Source organism: Vombatus ursinus, unplaced genomic scaffold (genome assembly GCF_900497805.2).
Source record: "Vombatus ursinus unplaced genomic scaffold, bare-nosed wombat genome assembly UNPS02014893.1, whole genome shotgun sequence".
NCBI classification, from domain to species: domain Eukaryota; kingdom Metazoa; phylum Chordata; class Mammalia; order Diprotodontia; family Vombatidae; genus Vombatus; species Vombatus ursinus.
The window spans coordinates 6,531,707-6,553,830 of record NW_020954671.1 but is presented as its reverse complement, the minus strand read 5'-3'; the positions used below and the strand labels follow the sequence as shown (position 1 = coordinate 6,553,830).

The window sequence follows — 22,124 nt, the reverse complement described above, 5'->3', positions numbered from 1 at the left end:
TAATACAAATGCCTTGGAGAGACTGTGAAACATATATAGATATTCTGTAACTGGTTCTGGCTGGCTAAGCACATGGTGAATGGAAAGCTTTTTTTTTTTTTAAATTAACTGCATAGCCAGAATTGGGAAGGGAGTAGGGAGGAGCGTCGTCAAAAAGTCTTGAAACTGGTCTCTTTGGCCATTTTCTCTTTGGTTTCACTCTTGGTGAATCTTTCAGGCTCTTTCCCTAACAATGTCCATCCAGAGACAATGCCATAAGGTAAGAGGCCTTGGGTGCTCTAAAGAGACCACCAAGGCCACCACGTGGTCTTCTAGTGTCTGGCCTGTCTTGGTAATGGTTCTTTTGTTTTAGGTGAGGGGATATCAATGTCCTGCCATCCCCATGTCTAGGTTCTGCAGATAGGTCATCATTGATGTCCTGAAGAGCAAGGAGAGATCTTCAGGGGGCGACCTTTGGGACTCAGGCCAACGGAAACTGAGACAATGACTCATTCATTAGCAGTGCCACACTTGAGCTTGGTCAATACCATGCAGGAACTGAGCTAAGCATGAACCTGCTCTCTCTAGAAACCAGAGTCCCTGAAGCGTTGGGACTTTTTTTTTTTGTACTTGTATTCTTTTTACATCTTTGAAGTAAATATTTTCTTGTAAAAGCTTTTGATTTTGTTAGATTGATATTAAGTAGTTAAATGGATCTGGGGCACTATATATTAGCACCTAACAATAGGGGGGAAGGGAGGGAGCCAAATAGCCAATTGGCATTTAAGGTGATGGCAGTAGAGAAGAGAACTTCCTCCCACCCAAGACCTCCAGGGTAGATGTAGCAGACTTCACTCTGGGACAGTTAGGCCAAGAGGCTATTTTCTCAATATAGAATGTAGATTCTAGGAGGAAGGCACTTGCAACTGGGAGGATCAGGAAAGGCTTCTTGGAGGAGGTGGCACTTGCCCAGGGTCACACAGTTAGGAAGTATGCGAGACTAAATTTGAATTCAGGAAGATGAGTCTCCCTGACTTGAGGCCCAGTACTCTATCCACTGTGCTACCTAGCTGCCCCTGGCATTTGAGTTGAGTTTTGAAGGAAACAGGATTCTATAGCGTGGGAACGAAGAGGAAGTACATTCCAGGCTTGGAGGACAGCCTGTGCAAAGACACAGAGATGGGGAATGAATTGTCATGTACAAAGAAGAGTAAATAGTCCAGTTTGTCCAGGATGTAAAGTACATGAGGGAGAGTACCATGCATTAAGCCTGAAAGAGAGGCTTGTACCACAATGTAAAGGCTAAACAGAGGAGCTTGTAGGTTATTCTAGGTGCTAGAGGGGGCCACTGGAGCTTCTTGAGGAGAAGATTGACATGTTGAGACCAGTGCTTTAGAAATATTAATTTGACTGTTTTGTGGAAGATCAATGAAGGAAAGGAAACAAAGAAACATTAAGTATTTTCTTTGCGCCTAGCATTATGTTAACAACAGGGGAGGGGAGAACCTGGAATCTGAGCGATCAATCAAGGGATAATTGCAATAGTCTCAGTGAGAAATCATGATGGGCCTGACCTAGGCTCTGTAAATGGAGAGAGGGGGATGTATGAGATATAGATTGTGAATGTAAAATTGACAAGACTTGGTAGCTGATTGCATGTGAGTGATGAGGCAGAGAGGTCAGTAATGAAGATGAAACAGAAGTCACAAACCTGGGGAATGGTGGTGCGCTTAGCAGAAATAGAGAAGTTAGGGAGTGGGAAAAGTTTGAAGGGAAAGACAGTGAATTTTATTTTAGGTGTGTTGAGTTTGAGATGCCTTTGGGTCATTCTATTGGAGAAGTCAAATAGACCTGGAGCTCTGGATAGAGAATAGGCCTGTAAATATAAATATAAGAGTCATATTCACGAAGGTGTTAGCCGAATCTATGACAGTTGATAAAATCACCAAGAGAGTGTAGTGAGAAAGAAGGGGACCAAGGACCGAGCACTATGATATGTACCGACACTTAAGAGGTGAGACAAGGATGATGACCCGGTAAAGGAGACTGAGAAAGTGACCAAACAGATGGAAGGAGGAGAAACAGGAGAGAGGGGTATTACATAAAATCCAGGAAGTAGAGAGTGAGAGTAAGAGATCATTGATAACCTTAGAGAGAGCTGGTTAGTGACTAATGAGATTAGAAGGCAGGGTGTGAGGGTTTGATATGTTTGTAGTGTTTGTAAACCAAAGTGGTCTTCTGCAAATTAACATAAGTAACCTTTAACTCCTCTGTGTAGCCACTGACCTTGGGAATTGCAGTTGTTCAAATGAGAACAGGAGAAAATGATAGTATAAGCCATAGTTCATATAAAAGTGTATGTTCTGGGTGGATTAACAGACTGATTTATTACAACAAAATTCTTCAGCGGGTAGTAGGGTATCTAAGTCATCTTGATATCCTGCTACTATCCATGTGGCACTACAGATATTGACCCAGGCTTTGGTTCATGGGCTGTATCTGCCAATCAGACTAGGGGAAATGTCTTGGAAAGGTGAGTCTTCATCAAAAAGGATGCAAATAAAGAAGCCTAGAAGAGTGGCAAACTGGGGAACTAGAACAGAAGTGATATGAGAAAAAAAACTATGGAACCAAAAAATTTCTTTCATGAATAGTCTGGGGTGGGAGAACCAGAGCCATCTCAGTCAGAGTACCTACAACAATCAATCTGTCAGCATAACGCTGGGATGGGGGAAAGTCTATTGTAACTTTATCAGCATCCAGGGCTGGAGGATGTAGCAAAGCCATTCACCATCCCACTGACACCTAGACAAAAGCACATCCTTCACATACCTGGATCTGTTGACTATTGTCATTACAATTACAGCTACCGAATCAGAGATGACCACATGGAAGGTCTTGATCAGATCCCCATGGCTCACTGCTGGACTTTTGTGGCAGAAACTGTATACCACTCACTTTAAGTTTATCAAGAGAAAGATGCAGGCAGAAGTAAAAATAATCCATTGACTTTTCCTTAGGCATAGGCATCATGCCAGACAGATGGGTGCAAATATAGGCAGCCCAATTGTGCTGCTTATGGCGGATTAGTTCTATTAGCTTTGGTTGAGATTTAGTGGCTGCAAAGTTTGTAGTCCATAGAAGGGACTGTTAGAGTGATGGATTCATCAGGAGACCAGAGTCGGATATTAATGACCCCATATCTACTAGTTGATTATGATGTCTGGGAACATAGATGATTATAAAATTGAATCTTCTGAAAAATAATGTCCAGTGGGTATGGTGCTGATACAATTGCAAAACATTCTGAAGGTGTTCTAGGTTCTTACGATTGTGATGGATAAAGATGGGCTAACATGCCCATCTAACATAGGCTAAAGCTATTGTGGATTTGAGTGACTCCTGTCTACTGGGCATATAATGAGGAGTAGGGAGTCTTTTTTGGAGACTAGGGGGCAGTTGAAGAGAGAGAAGTGTGGCAGAATCTCACATGAAACAGACAAGAAAAGGCTTTTACAGTGGAGAGGAACTGGGGGAAGGTAAGAGGGAATGAGATGGGACCCTCATGAATCAAATGAAGTTTTAGACCCAGCTCGGTGGTACAGTAGATATAGTGCTGGACCTGGAGTCAGGAAGACTGAGTTCAAATCTGACTGTAGACATTTATTAGTTGTATGACCCTGGGCAAGTCACTTAATCTCTTTCTGCCTCAGTTTTCTCAACTGTAAAATGGGAATAATAATAACATCTGCTTTTCAGGGCTGTTGTGAGGATCAAATGAGAAAATATTTGCAAAAGCACTTACCACAGTGCCTGGCACATAGTAGAAGCTTAACAAATGCCTCTTCTTTCCCTCCCTTGGAATGCATACAGTTCCGTCTTCTAGATTGTATAGTTGTTTTCTCCATCAACCATTTTGTGTGTGGGGGGGGGTCAAGGAATTATAGTGGAGGTTGGGAAGGAGATGTGGAGGATACTGTCAGAGAACAGCCCCTTCAGCAATGTTAGACTTGGTGATTTCCACAATAAATTGTTTTAGCAGATCTAAATGCTGTGTTGGGTGATAGCATTTAGAGCTGGAAAGTAACTTAGAGATCATCTATATAGTCCAATATTCCCATCTTGCAGATGAGAAAACTGAGGACCAGAGAGGTAAAGGTCATGTCAACATCATTATAACTGATATTTATGTAGCACTTGAAAGCATGTAAGGTATTTTATACACATGATTCATTTGAACTTTATAACTTCTTGAGGTAGGTAAATGAAGAAACTGAGGTTCAGAGAGAAGATTTGCTTTCAGTAGTACAATTTGTGTTAAAGGTAGGATTTAAATCCAGAACTCTATCACTTCACAATACCGAATATGAACTTCTTTTTTTAATAATCAAATTTATTTATATACAACAAATGTTCTAATTTTTATATTTATAATAGTTCTTAAATCTGTCTCCATTCTCTGCTCAAGTTCAGTTCTACCTTCTCTTTCTCCTCTGACTGATTGATTGAGCTGCTGGTTCTTCTTGGCACAGCTCAATATGACCCCAACTCCTTCCTATCTCTATCTAGGATAGCTCCTCCTTTTTATACACATTCTTTAAGCCATGACCACATCTCTCAGGCAATGACTTTGATTGATTCAAGAAAGGGTATAGTCTCACTTAACATTCAATTCTAATTGATTCAATCAAGAAGTGTTCTTACCTAGCAAAAGCAAATCTTTTTAAGTGAAGTGGGATAATCAATAAAGCTCTATCCTTATACCATGCCAAGTCGAGACTTAGGGTCCACAAGGAGCTGGCATATTAATCACACTCCTTTGCCTTGTTGAGGCTATCTGTTGGTTACCAATCTCTCTCTAAGCAGGGTGTGGTACCCTAGGCCTTACTCAGGCTAGTCTTTTAGCTCAGGTTTATGAAATCCTCTCCTTTCAAGGTCCAACTCAAGTGTTACTGCTTCCATCAGAACATCCTTAATCTCCCTAGCTAAAATTAATCCATTCCTCTCTAGTATCCCCCTCTATTTTACCTCTTATGTGCATTTTTCACATTCTAAATGATACCATAGTTATTTATATACGTGCCATATCTACTTACTAGACTATAACTTTCTTGGAAGCAGGGACCGTAGTTGACGTTTTTTTTTTTATCTTTGTATCACTAGCCTAGCACATCCATCTACATCTAGTCAAGTCAAGTCAACTAGCATTTATTAAGTGTTTACTATCTGCCAGGTACTACTTAAGCACTGAGAATGCAAATACAAGCAGAAGGAAAGAAAGCCAGTCCCCACCCTCAAGAAAGTGACTAATGGAAGCTGAAAATTGAGAACAGTTGTTTGGGTAGAGAGGAAAAAGTAGAGAAACTCCAGATTATCAGGAGTGGAAACTGGAGAGAAAAGAGGGCATGACTGGTCTGAGCTTTTTCCTTAAAATGGAGGTTCTGAACCTAGAAAGACTTACATGAACTGGTACAAAATGAAGTGAGCAGAACCAGGAGAACACTGTACACAGTAACAGCAATATTATATGATGAAGAATTGTGAATGACTTAGCTATTCTCAGTAATACAACAATCCAAGACAATCCCAAAGGATTCATGATGAAGCATGCTATCCGCCTCCTGAGAAAGAACTGACATTTTCTAATACAGACTGCAACATGCTATTTTTCTCTTTCTTTCTCCCTTTCTTTGTCTTCTTGCTCAAAATGATAAATACGGAGATATTTTATATGATTGTACACGTGTAACCCAAATCATATTGCTTACCATCTCAGGGAGGGAGGCATAGAATTTGGAACTCGAAACTTAAAACAAATAAAAACAACAAATGTTAAAAATGTCTTTACGTGTAATTAGGAGGGGGAATAAAATATTATTTTGAAAAATGGAAGTTCTGGGAGGAACCAGTCAATTAGAGGAAGGGGCTCCAAGAGCAAAGAATACTTCCAGTCTGAGAAATCCAAGGATAGTATAAACTTCCAGGGTGAGGGACTTTTTGTGGAATGGGAAAGAAAATCCAGGGAATCAGGACTGGAGCCTGGAGACAAATGAATATAGGATTAAATTGATTCTTGGATCGAATTGTAAAATCTTTTTAGTCATTTCTACTGTAAGGGAGTTTATTCAATATTTTTGAAATAGCAAGTACCACAAGGAACTAGCTTCCTCCAGGAGGGGAAAAAGGAGAGGATGCAGAAAGGGGAAGATAGACATTTTTGGCTACTTCATAGTAATACAGGTGTGGCACCACATCCTCCTTTTTTTTCTCCCTGAGCTGACTCATTTACCCCAACATGCACTCACACTGGCAGTTCTGGGAAGTTTCCCAAAGTTGGAAGGCTGGAGGATGAACCATTGCTATATGGCTCAGACTCCCTCAGAGTTCACCAGGTAACCGTGGTGGGATGAATATACACTCTTATCACTCTCCATTGTAGCTCCTGAGTCCCATCCTCATAGTAAGTGACCCATGATATGGAACTATGATATGGAACCTATGATATGGAACTCAAAAACTCTTCTGTTAGATGGCACCTCAATGGTATACCCAATAAAAGTAAATGAGCTGATGGACCACAATGTCCCATGGTCATCTTTACTTCATTCAGTGCTCTGCCATCAAATAAGTCCTCTAAGTACATTTAGCTGAGGAGCAGTTTTCTCTCAGTTCTTCAGAATACTTTATGTCTCTCCTCAAGCCTTTTTTTTTATTCTGAGGGATTGTGCTTTCCAAGCTGATTTGATCAGTATTCCTTATACAAATATTCTTTTTTTCTGTCTCTTTCAGAGACCAAAGTATCCACATAACAAAGTGGGCAGTACCTTATATCAACACTTGGCATTTAACTAGGGGAATGCCTTTCTCCAAACTTTTCATCTGTTCCACGTACTGTTGATTAAACAGATTTTTAGGCTGGACCCTAGAGTCTGTACTAAATCTGAGTGTACATTTCAGAATTCTTATTCAGAGTCAGAGAAGAGAAGCCCTTCTTAACTCTGTATAGATGCCTTACTGTACAGAGAGTTAATTGGAAGAGCCTGATTTGCTCTGTGGGGTTATAGAGAGATGAGCCCTAGTTTAGGATTTTGCTCACCTCTGTCTCTATGAAAGGGATAGACATGTCCATTAAGGTTCCATTTGGAAGGCTGAGAATAATATCTCCTGGGTCTGGGCACCATACCTCATGGTTGATGGATAATTGATTACATGTTTCAGTATCTATGAATGATTTCATAGGCTAAAGCTATTGTGGATTTGAGTGACTCCTGTCTACTGGGCATATAATGAGGAGTAGGGAGTCTTTTTTGGAGACTATGGGGCAGTTGAAGAGAGAGAAGTGTGGCAGAATCTCACAAGAAACAGACAAGAAAAGGCTTTTACAGTGGAGAGGAAATGGGGAAGGTAAGAGGGAATGAGTGAATCTTATTCTCATAGGATTTGGTTTAAGGAGGGAATAACATACACAATGGGGTATGGAAATCTGTCTTACCCTACAGGAAAATAAGGGGGGAAGGGGATAAGAGAGCAGGGGGTTGATAGAGGGGAGGGCAGATTAGAGGAGGGGATTATCAGAAGCAAACACTTCTGAGGAGGGACAAGGTCAAAAGAGAGAATAGAATAAAGGGAGGGTAGGATAGGATGAAGGGAAATACACTCAGTTTTTCACAACATGACTACTATGGAAGTGTTTTGCATGACTACACATCTATAACCTGTATTGAGATGCTTGCCTTTTCAATGAAGGTGGGTGGGGAGGGAGGAAAGGAGAAAATTTGTAACCCAAAGTTTTAAAAACCCATGTTAAAATAAATAAATAAATAATTAATTAAATAAAAGGGAAAAAAAAAAGAAGTGTGGTAGAGGTAAAAGTGGATCTGGGTCCTGGAGGTGAGCAGGAGGGACCTGCGTATCTACACAGGTTTTCATTACTCCTTTCCAGGAATTGCCAATGGCTGCCTTAGAGAGGCCTTCACATTGTATATGATCCCATCCACAAAGCCCAAGAGGTGGCAGTGAAAGGTGATGTTAGGGCCTCTCAATCAGGAAAGTATTGAATCATCTGATCCCACCTCCTAGATAGAGAAGAGGTGATTTCCTGGACAATGTGGAGTTCCTGGAGAGTTCTAGATGGGACACCACCAGCTTTTTGGGGAGGAGAGGATCAAATATTTGGCTCTAGACCTAGAGGAACTGTTGAGAATCCTCAACATGGATGTGAGCCAAAATGGTGAGGAACAAAATCTTGAACTTTGCCCACCATTACTGTGAGTTATCTAGACCTGTGGAGTCAAACTGAAATAGAAGGAGGGCTACCAAACCATACAAAATGATCCGTTATCTGTATATTGACTTAGAAAATCCACACATGTTTATATATATATATATATATATGTATATATACACATATACATATATATATATACATATATATATATATATTTAGTAATACACCAGTACATTAAAATCAGATAGGAACTACATTTTAATCTGGCTTGGATAGCACTTAGGAGTGTTGTGGGTTGCATGTTGAGGGGTGGGAAGGGATGTTTGACACCTCTGATCTAGAATGTGCAGATTCAATGCAAAAAGGTGTTGCTAATCTCGCAACCCTGAGTTCCTTTTCTTTTGGGGTTTAGGGGGACTCCAAGCCTTTAAGGTAGTACTATAAGACTGGAGGCCTTGTTTATATTTCTGGAGTTAATATATAATTCACCATAATGTTTGGAGTGCTGTCTCTTTTTTAGTAAATTTCCTCTCAATGTGTATTCCATACCCTTGGGACCATAAGTCAGTAGGCCTCTTTAGAAACCTGGTAAGGAATATTTGACTTACTGTCTAGGAGAGAATTATATCAACTATTTATGGGGTACTGTGAGTACTTTGTATTGCTTTGCATTTTTTATGAGGTGAAATAAAGCCTGGCTTACATCTGATATTCATTGTTATCTTAGTGTTTTTTTTGAGGAATGATCCCATCTTTTTGATTGAGGGAAATCTCATATAAGTTAGCAGAAAAAGTTATATAGCTGATTCACTAGGGACTGGCTTTTATATGAAAGGCCATATTAAAGCAAGAGGAGGGAGACAGTAGTCTTCAAATTAGCTTATTAAGGGCAGATATAGCAATATGGAGGCAGATGATTGGATCTTTCCCTGGTCAATCAGTAATATTGTAAAAACACAGAGATTTTTTTTAGCGAGAGAAGTATAAATACAGGATGATAAAGGTTGGTAGCAGATCTGCATGGTCTGTGTTTATTCTAAGGGGCTGTAGCAGTCGTATAAAAGAAGAGCTTCTTTTATGTTCAAGCAATCAGAATCATAGAATTTGGGAAGGATTAGAGATTACCTAGTGCCAATCGTTTCAGAGGCGTGACGCGACTTGTTTGAGGTCACGCAACTAGTTAGGGGAAGAGCCAGGACAAGCATCTAGGTTTCTTGGCTCCAAGCTGGGTACTCTTCCATTACTCCATTTCCATTAACCTTTCTGTAATAATTGCACATTTAGCTAAAAAGACATGGCAACTCTTGAAAACCCTAGGTGCTAGTTAAGTCTCTTCTGTCCTTAAAATATCACAGAAGGCTTAGTTACTACCTTCAGTGGTATGAAAAATAAAAGGGATAAAGTAAAATAATTCATTAATATATAATAAACCTTATGACTTTTTACATCTACATTTTTAAAAAAATAGGCAACATATCCTTTTTTTGCTACAATCACCCATTTTTATGCAAATTGGTTTTGAATTCACAAGATTTTGACATATATTCTTTAATTCTTTATCATGAAAGTTTACTTGTCCCCAGAACTTAGCACAGTGACTGACACATTATTATTGTTGCTGTGTTTCAGTTGTGTCTGACTCTTCATGACCCTATTTGGGATTTTCGTGGCAAAGGTATTGGAGTGGTTTGCCATTTCTTTCTCAAGCTCATTTTACAGATGAGGAAACTGAGGCTAACAAGGTTAAGTGACTTGCCCAGGGTCACACAGCTAGTAAGTGTCCAAGGCTAGATTTGAATTCAGGAAGATAAGTCTTTGGGACTCCATGCCTGGCATTTTATCCACTATCCACCTAGCTGCACATAGTATAAATGCTTGTTGACTTGTATCATATTGGATAATAAGCATGCCTTTAATGTTCAATCCATTATTCCAAGTCAAGCTTTTATTATATAGTCCACAGGTTTTCAGTGAGACTTAAATCAGTGTAGTTCCCGTCCAGACCACCGAGGCAGGTTTTTCTCCAATTTTTGGATACATTTCTTTCTTTCTTTTTTTTTTTTTAGGAAATAGGCATTTTTATTTACACAAACTGCTGCCATTACTTTCAAAATTCTATTACTATTTTGAAGGTGAAGGAAAAAAGAGGTTGGCAAAAGGGAAGGAGCATACTCATGGCAAAGGAACTAAATTGGAGAAGGAAAAATATCATAGCCACATTTCATCTTTATCATCTTTCCACTCTAGATTTTAAAAGATCACATTCGCAGTCTCAAACTTCTTTGAATGTATTTCTTAATCCCATGTGGGATGGTACAAGGCTATATTGTGACATTCCATCTCCATTTGAAAACTTCTATAATTTCAGAATAATTCTGCTCCTAAATAAGTCAATATATTTATCAGAGTTTATCATTCCCTCAATGGGGACAAGACTTCTAGTCCTATTGGAAGTAAAAAAAAATCCTTAAAACATTTGTGGGTGGATGTTTTACATGAAGAGGAAAAAACCCAGTTCATATAAATACTGTTTTATTATGAACTTGCCTGATTTTTGAAATGCTTGGCTTCCCTTTACCAACCACCACTATATTTCTAACAGTCATTGAATTGTCCTCTTTAAGAATTATAATTTTCACATATTTCCTAGGAGTATCCATTCTCAAAAACAGCAAAAGAGTAGTGAAACACGTGTGTATGGCAAAAAATTAGCTAACCGTCAACTAAAGGTAAGGAAATCAGTTCAATTTGGTTTTATGTGGTCAAGTTCAGATGTCATGAATCAAACCAACATCAGTAAAAGCATACATGCATGACCACTGATATCACAAAATCAAACCATATCAAAATTATTACTTGTTGCAAGTAATTTGCACACAAGGGGAGACCTTGTGTCAGGCAGGGACAGGGTGGGATTTTCCCTTTGGCCAAAATGTACCAAAGATGGGGGCTGGGGTGTTGTTAACTACATATACATAAATATATATATATATATATATATATATATGTGTGTGTGTGTGTGTGTATACACACAAGCATATATACATGTTTATATGTATGTATATCATAAAACTAGAAATGGAGAGGGAAGGAGAAGAGAATAAGTATTTATAAAGCATCTATTATGTGCCAGGCATGTGTTAAGTGTTTCATAAATATTATCTCATTTCATCCTCATAAAAACCTTGTGAGGTGCTATTATTACCCCCATTATACAGTTGAGGAAACTGAGGCAAACAGAGGTTAAGTGACTTGCCCAAAGTCACACAGCTAGAAAGCTTCTGAAGCTGAATTTGAACTTGTGTCTTCCTGAATCCTGGCAGAGTGCTTTAACCACCTAGAAGCCCAGGTCAAGTAAATAAAGAACAATGATCTTACTTGCAGATAACCCAAAGGTGGAAGGGAGAGTTAACACTGAATGATATTCAGGACCCAAAAATATTGTGACAATTGGCACTGGGCTGAAACTAATAAATTGAAATTCAAAAGGGATAAATGTAAGGTATTACACTTGGCTTCAAAAAATAAGCTATACAAGTATAAGACGGAGAAGTACAGAAGAAAGATCTTGGGAGTCATCGTGGACTGCAAACAGTATGAATCAACAGTGTTATGTGGCCATCAATACAGTTAATGCAAGCATGGGTTACATCAGGAGAGCCACAGCTTCTAGGAATATTGGGGTGATGGTCCCTTTGCACTCTGCTCTTTAGACTACAGCTGGAGTATTGTGTTTAATTTTCAGTGCCATAAAGAAGAACATTAATAAACTGGAGAGCATCCAGAGTAGGACAAAGAGAACGGTAAAGTGCTTTGAGTTCATGTTACAAGAAAATCACTTGGAGGAACGAGACTTGTTTAGCCAAGAGAAGAAAAGATTCATGGAGGACGTGGTAGCTATTTTCAAATATTGGAAGGGCTGTCAGCTGGAGGAGAAATCAGATGTGTTCCATTTGGCTTCAGTGGGTAGAACCAGGAGCAATGAATAATGAATGCAAATGGCAAGTTTAGGCTCAATGTAAAATCAACAACAAAAACCCAAATTTCCAAAAAATTAGAGCTATCTAAAAATGAAACGGGCTGCCTTTGAGAAGTGATGGTTTCCCTCTTGTTAGAAGCTTTCAAGCAGAAATTAGATGTCTTCTTATTAGGTTTCTTATAGTAGGGATTCCTTTCAGGTAGGGGTTGGATCAGATTACCTCTGAGGCCCCCTATAGCTTTTAAATTGTGTGTTTCTGTGACCTTGCTTTTCAATGGTTAGTGACTATTTTATCCAGCATATACACATATATACCTAACTAGGGATCAGAAAACTTTTAAATTAACTAAGGTATTGTTAGAAAAGTATTTATAATCAAAGTTTGGAAGTTTAAAAAATTTCAAAAAGATTTCATATCAGAAAATTTTAAATTTTCAACCAAAAATAAATTCTTTTGTCTAGGTATATGAAAATATTTAGTTCAAAAGCATCATTAAGGAAATTAGAATATTTTCCCAATTTTTAAAAATGTTGATATTTCACACTCAAAGTCTTTGAAAACAATCTTTATTCCATTTATTCCAATTAACATTTTTTCTTCTGGGAAAGCAAATATAACACATTTAATAATTTAGGGGAACAGAATTTGGGTAGAAGGAAATAAATTATTAAGGATGAATAAGAATTGATAAAATAAGAGATCCCTTGACAATGACTACTAAGAGAACTAAGAAACTGACAGCTTGCTTACCATCATTGTAAAGAAACATTCCTCTATTATTGGAGTTGCCTTGTTAGTATCAGGGCTTAACTTAGTGCCTTTGCTATAGTAAGCCTTTAATGAATATTTGTTGAATGTTTGGTTCAAACTCACCAACAACCAAGGTCTTTGGGGCTGATAAGGGAAAAGATAGCACAAGGGATAATCTTTTTGCCCTCTCTTGCTATCATTATTCTTCTCACCATGCAAAATTTTCACATACCAAAACTTTAGAAAATCAACTTAACCATTTTCCTGATTGCTTCTTAAGCATTAGCAAAATGCAATGCACAATGACTATCCCTAAGTTTAAGAAGTTTGAAATTCTTGAAGTGTATAATAGCAGCTCAAAGATGTCTTTAGCAGTCTGGAATGTTCAAATTTTTCTATACTCAGACACCAAGTCTTACAGCTAAGTAACAGGCATGCCCAACTGTCAAACTGTAAAATTGTCCTTTCATTTTTGATGATTACACACTAAAAAATGAAAATTTCTAATGAAAAGTTTACTTATAATTTTTGATTCAAAAGGCCAATACTGTTAAAATAGAGGCAAATCAAATTCTGAGGTGAGACTTTACATTCACAATATTTTCATGAGAAAAGTTGTCAAGATCCTAAAATGTCAGAATTATTCACAGACAATGTCTTATTTGGCAGTAAGCTAGTGATCTCAGTACAGTCTTTTGCAAGATCAGTGCTGGGCCAAGAACTGGATAATGTTAAGCTGATTACTTTTAGTATTAAATAATGTACTACTTCTACATTGGTAAAATAAATGAGGATTTTTCACAAAGGTCTACGGAGGCACTCCAATGACACAGGTATTCATTTTCAGAACAAGTAGAGACACTGGCATGCTACCGTATCTAACATCTCAAATACTCAACATTCCATCTTGATCACAAACAACGTGTTGCTGATTGGAATGTCTATCAACACAGTGGGGTGGAACTCTTGTCGCCAGTCAGTGACATTATCTGAGAGGGTTCCTTTGCCTGCTGTCTGAAATGCCCTATCTTTAACTGTCCAATTGAATCCACTGTGAAAATCTCAGGAGCTAAAAGGAAGGTCACTGCAAAGAATATGCTGCTGCCGGCATTATCTATAGTCCGTACAGTTTCTTCAGAATCAGTTCTGAAGAGACTTTTTCTTCCATCTTCTCTGAAAGTCACAATTTATGGACTGTTGCACACAATACTTGTACATCATATGGGCTGCCTGGATGAATGTAGTAATGGTCTCTTGCCAATTTCTGCTTTTCTGAGAGAGTCTCACTATTTTGATGGTGAAGAAAAATTGTTTCATATCCTGCCAGAGGTGTCAAACACAAGGCCCACAGCTCCTTGTGGCCCCCATAACACTCCCAAGTGCTACCTAACCAGATTAAAATATAATTAGGAAATATTTAACAAAACACATAAAAATAAAATAAAGCACAAGTCATATTTAATATGTGGTTTTCTAAGTCCATATGTGGCCCACAGGGATTCTTATGTATAGTTTATTGGCCTTTGTTTTTCTTTGAGTTTAACACCACTGATGTAGATGAAACAGCTACAATTCTTTCCTGGTCAAAAACTTGCAAGTCTCTTATATCACTATGGTGTTGGATGTCACTTTATAACTAATGGTCACCTTCAAACCCTTTATAAAAGCTCAAGTTATCAAGATCTCTAATACACCATAGTGAAATACCATTTTCTTTATTATTCCAAGATCCTATAGCAAAGGTCTCTGTAGGCTTCGGGGTCATGGGGGCATAGGCTATCAGTGGGTTTTGCTGACTTTCTGGGACACAGTCTTAGCATAGATCTCCTTAGTGGAGAGGAAGGAACTCTACCGTAACTCATTACAATGGAGAGTCAGCAAGCTGACTCTGACAAGAATTTAACTACCAGTTGCAGAAAATCTATCAAACTGAGCAAAAGATCAGAGAATGATGACTCATATGAGGAAGAAATTCAGTATTGCTACCTGACAAAGGCTAAGGTAATACATTGATAAGGCCATGGTAACAGACACCTGGTGTAAGAATAAGGTGGGAAGAACTGAAACAATAAGAGAGCAAAGGGCACTCACAGAGTCTTGAAATAGTGAAAGGCAGAATGACCCTCACACCCTTGCAAGTTATGCTAGCTTTTCCTTAAAAAAATTTGAAACCAATCTTGAGACTTGATTGGCTCAGGCTAATGGCCTAACTTCTTCGTCACCTGAGTATAAAACAGCCATGAGTACTCTCAATACACAATTCATTAGATATCCTTCTCTGGCTAAGAATGGTTAAGAAAATCTGCTTTTGTGTCTTATTTCATTCCATTATCAGATCTAAACCACCAGAGAACTGATGAGTCAATTCCTAGTTGCAAGTATTAAGCGATACTTTTATTGATGTTGTAATCTTTCTTGGTATATATGCAAATATGCAATGTTTTGAATGTATTATTGCAATGTATTTCTGCAGGTGATATATATTTGGTTACTGTATGCAATGCTGTTGATTTGTTACAGGTCATGTTATATATTCTATTAATTATGTACCATATGTTATGCTGGTCACATGCAACAATGCCAGCTGGAAGCAGCTTTTATATGAATGCCATGCATTAGTTACCCACATGTACATTGTACTAAATACCTGACATGGTGATCTGTGATCAGGCTAATTGTTGGTTTATACTGCTAAAATGGTGGATGCCCACAGATGTTCGGTATACCCCGGGTAATTTTCTGGGGCTAGAAGTTTTTCACTGTGGTGAGAATGTAGGGAGAGAGTGAAGTTTTTCAAAGGGCCAAATAAAGCACCAAAGCTAAAGGGATTTGCTGTCACATAATAAATGCAAAACTGTGAGCCTGGTTGGCAGAGAACAAAAACCTGGTCTCCTTCACTTGGTTTTGATTTTGGCTCAAATTCATTTACACTCAGAGAAGATTTTGGGAATTTCCAATCCTAATTTTCCTGGCTACAAAGGATTTCAGTTCAGTCCCAGAGAGGGGGAGGATAAAAGAAATGACAGCAGCTTTGGGGTCGTTATCACTTGGCTTTTCTTGTCTGAGTATAATGGTTCATAGTCCTTGGCTTCAAGCTCTCAACTAAAAATTTCTCAGCCAGGGGCAGCTAGGTGGCATAGTGGATAGAGCACCGGCCCTGAAGTCAGGAGGACTCGAGTTCAAATTTGGTCTCAGACCAAACACTTGACACTTACTAGCTGTGTGACCCTGGGCAAGTCACTTAACCCCAATTGCCAAAAAAAAAAAAAATTCTCAGCCTGTCCTTAACAGGGAAGAGATCTAGTTAATCCACTCTAGCCAGTTGAAGCTGAGGTGGCTCACTGGTGGTTATGAAGAAATAAAACCAAGATATCGGTAGCAAAGAACAACCCATGAAACCAGCATCACCAGACAACATGTTGTCCAACATCAGAGGCATGACTTGTTCTTTCATATTTTCCATGCATGTATTTCCTCATGAAACATCTTTAGGCTTGTCTATTTCTCCCACTGCTGGCATAAGCAGCAACCGAAGGAGAACACGCTGTAGGGTTTGGCAAAGAATGTTTATTGCTACTTTTCTTATTATGCATTTTTATCAAATGCCTTAACTTTGAATTTATTGTGTCCTCCGACGAAGTAGGAAAAGCAGATACATGAGGATGGGGTGTTAATGAGTAGAGGAAGACTAAAGACCTTGAGCTTTATTTTTTAATGGCTTTATTGCTTTTATTGATCCTAGACTAAAAGTAAAGCACTGTTCTATATAGGATCACAGGCTCATAGATTTAGTGTTGAATGGTACCTTATAGGCCATCTAATCTACTCTCTTTTTCTAAAATATTTTATTATGAACTAGAAAAGCATCAATAAATATATTTCTATGTACAAAGGATAAGAAAAGAGCATGATATATAAAATCATGAATTTATTAGTCACAGTTTATTTGGGGGAAATTTATATTTAGCATGGCAGTAACAACATTGCCCTTCTTTTTTATATCCCTTACTGAACTTCCTTGTGCTCATTTTTGTGTATTTTAAAATTTTTTTTTGGTACTCTTTTCTATTTTTTCTTTCTTTCTTTCTTTCTTTCTTTCTTTCTTTCTTTTTTTTTTTTTGGTATCATTATCATCACCCTTCCACTCTTCCTACAACTCACCCTCTCCATAAATCCTTTCTTGTAATAAATAAGTATAGTCAAGTAAAACAAGATATTCTGTATCAGAAAATGCATATCTGATTCCATACCTATAGTCCTCACTTCTTTACTAGGAGGTGGGAAATATGCTTCATCATTAGTCTTCTTGAGTCATGACTGGTCATTGAATGGATCAGAATTTTTAAATCTTTCCAAGTAGTTTTCCTTTACAATGTTGTGATCATTGTATAATCCCCTTGATTCTTCTCACTTTACTTTGTTTCAAATCTTCCCAGATTTCACTGAATATATTACTTTTGTGATTTCTTTTTGCACAATAACATTCCATTATATGTTTAGCCATTCCTTAATTCATGTTCATCTCTTTTGTTTCCATAACAAAAAGTGCTACAAGTGGTACTATAAATATTTTTTTGTACAGATGAATCCTTTCCATCTGGCTTTGATCTCTTTATGGTTCATGCCTAGTAATGGAATCACTGAATGCCTTCCACTGGATATGCACAATTTAATGACATTTTTAAGTATAGTTCAGAATTGTTCTCCAGAATGGTTGGGCCAATTTTTAGCTCTACCAATAGTGCATTGCTGTGTCAATCCTTCCACAGCCTCTTCAACAATTTCCATTATCTTTTTTTGTCATCTTTGCCAATCTGATGGGTTTGAGGTGGAACCCCAGAGTTATTTTAATTTTAATTTCTCTTATTATTAAGGATTTAGAGACTCTTTCTCTAAATAGTTACTGATAGTTTGAAATTCTTCACTTGAAAAGTGCCTATTTATATCCTTTGACCATTTAATTATTAAAGAATGGTTACTATTATTCTTACTTATTTGCATCAATTTTCTGTATATCTTGGATATATGAATTTCACTGGAGAAATTTGCTAAAAATATTTCCCCCAATTAAATGTTTTCCTTCTAATTCTAACTGCAGTGATTTTATTTGTGCAAAACCTTTTCAATTTATGTAGTAAAATATTTTCATTTTATCTCCTGGGATCCTGCCTATCCTTGTATGATCAATAACTTTTTGACCATCCATAATAGGGGAAAACTCTTTCCATTCTCCTCTTATAGTGTTTGTGATCTGAACTTTTATACCCAGCTAACATAACTATCTGGAGTTTATTGTGATATATGGTATGAGATGTTTATCTAAGTTTAATTTCTGCCAGATTGCTTTCTAGATTTCCTAGCAGTTTCTACTGAATAGTGATTCCTTACTTCAGTAGTTAGAGTCTTTGATATTATTAGGCTCCATGCTATATTCAATTGCTTCTGGTTCATTTGTACCTAACCTGTTTCATTGACCAACTTTTCTATTTTTGAGCCTATACCAAATTATTTTGATGATTACTGTTTTGTGGTATAGTTTGAGACCTGATATTTCTAGGCCCTGTTCCTTCCCATTTTAAAACATTTTTATCCCTTGAAATTCTTGACCTTTCTTTTCCATCAGATGAATTTTGTCTAGTTTTCTATAGTAATTCTTTGGCAGTTTGCTTGGTATGACATTAAATATGTAAACTAACCTATATAATATATATTATATTAGTGTAGCCTATGCTAGAGCAGTTAATTCCTCTCTAATTATTTAAGTCTTCCTTTATTTATATGAAAGTGCTTTGTGGATGTGTTCATATACTACCTGTGTGTGTCTTGGTAAACAGACTCCCAGATATTTTCTACATTCTGTAATAATTATGAATGGAAATTTTTTTCTGATTTTTGATGGTAATGAATAGAAGTTTAATGATTCTTATGACCTTTTTCTATTTTACCACTTAAATGACACTACTAATTGTTCCCTTTTTTTAATCTCTAAGGTTCTCTAAGTAAATTATCACATTATCTCTAAAAACTAAGGATATAATAATTATACATAATTTATAATGTCTATTACATATAATGTTCATTTTTGCATAAGTTTATTCCCTCAAGTTTTTTATTATATGATTATAATAATTAATATTTTTAGAATGATGTCAAATAACATTGGTAACAATGAATGTCCTCATTTAATCCCTGATCTTATTGAAAAGGATTCAAGTGTTTCTCCATTACAGACTATTCTAGCTTTTGGTTGTAAAGAGTGTTTTGTAATTGGTTTTAGATGAATCCTGTTTACTACATTAATGAAATGTCCATTTATTCCTATATTTTCTAGCATTTTTAACATTAAAAGGTCTTGTACTTTATAAAAGCTTTTAAATCATGTGATTTTCCCTTTTTGTTATTAATGTAACTAATATTATTACATTTATAGTTTTACTATATTGAATCCCTGAATTCCTGGCTTAAAACCAAACTTTCCAAAGTGTATAATCATTTTATTGTGTTTTCTTCGGCCTTTTTACTGATATTTTAGTCAATATTTTTATGAACATATTCATTATGGATATTGGTCTGTAATAATTTTATTTGTCTGACTTATCTTTCCTGGGTTTATGTTTTAAGACCATATTTATCTTATAGAAGGAGTTTAATAAGATACTTTCTCTCTCTATTTTTGCAAATAATTTAAATAAAATATAAGTTAATTGTTTTTTGAAAATTAGAATTTGATTGTAAATCCACAGGTCCTGGCTTTTTTCCCTGTGGGAATTTATTTATAGCTTGGTCAATTCAATATTCTGAGTTAGAGCTATGTAAATTCCCTACATTTTGTTCTTAATGGTCTTGGTGTGCTATGTTTTTGTAAATATTCACCCATTCTATATAATTATATAATTAAATTGTATATATATAATTTGTATATAATTAATTAAATTAATTGTATATATAATTAATTATATATTGTTAAATGTATGTAATTAAATGATTTCTAATAATTTTTATTTCTTCATTTATTGTTAGTTGGTTTCTCTCTCCTTTAAACAAAATTAGTAATGGTTTCTCCATTTTATTATTTTTTTATCAATTTGATGATTTTTGTTTTCAATTTTGTTTATCTCTTTTTTGATTTTCAGAATTTTAATTTTGGAGAGTTTAGTTTTGTTTTTTATATTTTTATTGTGTGTGTGTATGTGTGTGTGTCTTTAGTTATATAGCCAATACATTTATCTGTGCTTTTCAACTTTTATTGATGAATATGTTAAGAGATATAAATTTTCCCCTCAGGACTGGTTTGGCTACACTTTAAAAATTTCGGTGTGTTGTCTCATTATTATAATTTTCTTCTTTGAAGTTATCTATCATTTGTATGATTTTTTTCTTTGTTCCATCAATTCTCTAGTTTCCATTTAAATTTGAATCTTCTTTAAATTACTTTTATTGATTATAATTTTTATTATGTTGTAGCCAGTAAAGAACGATGTATTTAGTGTTTCTGCTTTTCTCAATTTTTATGAAGCTTTTATGCACTTTCATATGGGGAATTTTTGTAAAGGTACTAAAAAGTGATGAGAAATAAATATATTTCTTTCTATTCCCTTTCGCCAGTCACCAGAGACCTATCATATCTAATTCTTTAAGAATTCTATTCACTTCTTTACTCTTTTTCTTGATTTTTTAAAATTAGATTTATCTATATCTGAAAGGGGCACATTGGGTCCCCAACTATTATAGTTTTATTTTCAATTTCCATTTGTAATTTAATTAGCTTTTCCTTTAAGTGCTTAGATCTGTTTGATTTGGTGTGTATATGTTAAATACTGATATTATGTCATCATTTATGGTTCCTTTAAACATAATGTAGTTTTCTTGCTCATGTCTTTTAACTATGTCTACTTTTACTGTTGTCTGAGATCGTGATTGCTACTCCTAGTTTTTAAAATTCTATGGAAGCATAATATTCTGCTCCAACCTTTCATTTTAACTTTGCATGAAACTTTTTGTTGTATTATGCTTTCAAATTTATTCTGCTACTCTCCTCCATTTTATGAGCAAGTCCATACCATTCATATTCATGTTTATTAATCATATATTTTATTTAAAGATTATACAATATATTATATGTAATTATTTTTATTATGTGTTATATTATATTTAATTATATAATATATAAATTGTATATTTAACATATTTACACCTTTGAAAAAACCTTCTTTTCTGTTTTTACACAGATGGTGAAAGAAAAGTAATGGAATTAACAGTAGAAATCTGTAATTGAATGGATTTGATCCTACTTCTTTATCCTTCCTCTCTTAGCCTAGTCCAGATTCTGATTACTTGTTCTTATACTTTTCTTTTGAAACTCCTTTATGATCAACCCTTTGAAATTAAACACTGTTTTGCTTTTATGATCATTCCCTTCCTGGTTCTACCATTCCTCTTAAACCCAGATCTCCTGTTTCCTTGTTCCTACTTGTTTCACTGCTGAATTTACTCTTTTTGTTTGTTTGTTCAACCTTCTTTTGCTTGGTTCAGATAAGAGTGAGGTTCAAGTTTGTATATTCCTCTTGATCACTCTGATTATGTTAAAACAAAATTTTCCTCCAACTTTCCTTCTGCATTTCTTTGATAGTATTTCCCTTCCCCCTCCTCTTTCCTCTCTTAAAACCTATAATATGGAACAAAACCACCACCTGTGTTTTTCTTACTTTACTCCCTCTTGTGAAGACAGTGGGGTTCTAAAGAAACATTTGTTTCTTCTCTCCTTATTACCTGAAATTAGTACTTTATCATCACTGCCTCCTTTTCAAATTTTTTCATTTTTCAAATGCATTTAACTTTCAAAATTTTTCTTCTCTCCTATGTATGTATTTCAAAATTTTTGTCCAGCTTCTGGGTTCATGATGTATCTATAAATGTCCTTGTAAACTGTACAGAGCCATCTAAGTCACTGAACATGTTTTTCCCTAAATTATTTTAATTGAAACTGAATGCAGAGGCAGAACACTGGCCCTGGAGTCAGGAGGACCTGAGTTCAAATCTGACCTTAAACACTCACTAGCTGTGTAACACTGGGCAAGTCACTTAACTCCAATTGCCTCCAGAAAAAAAGAGAGAAAGAAAGAAAGAGAGAGAGAGAGAGAGAGAAAGAAAGAAAGAAAGAAAGAAAGAAAGAAAGAAAGAAAGAAAGA

At 36.2% G+C, this 22,124-nt stretch overlaps 1 pseudogene; it reads right to left on the bottom strand.

The window, feature by feature from the left end:
• Positions 1-13,554: 13,554 nt before the first annotated feature.
• LOC114028609 overlaps positions 13,555-22,124 on the bottom strand; it is a 37,156-nt pseudogene continuing 28,586 nt past the window's right edge.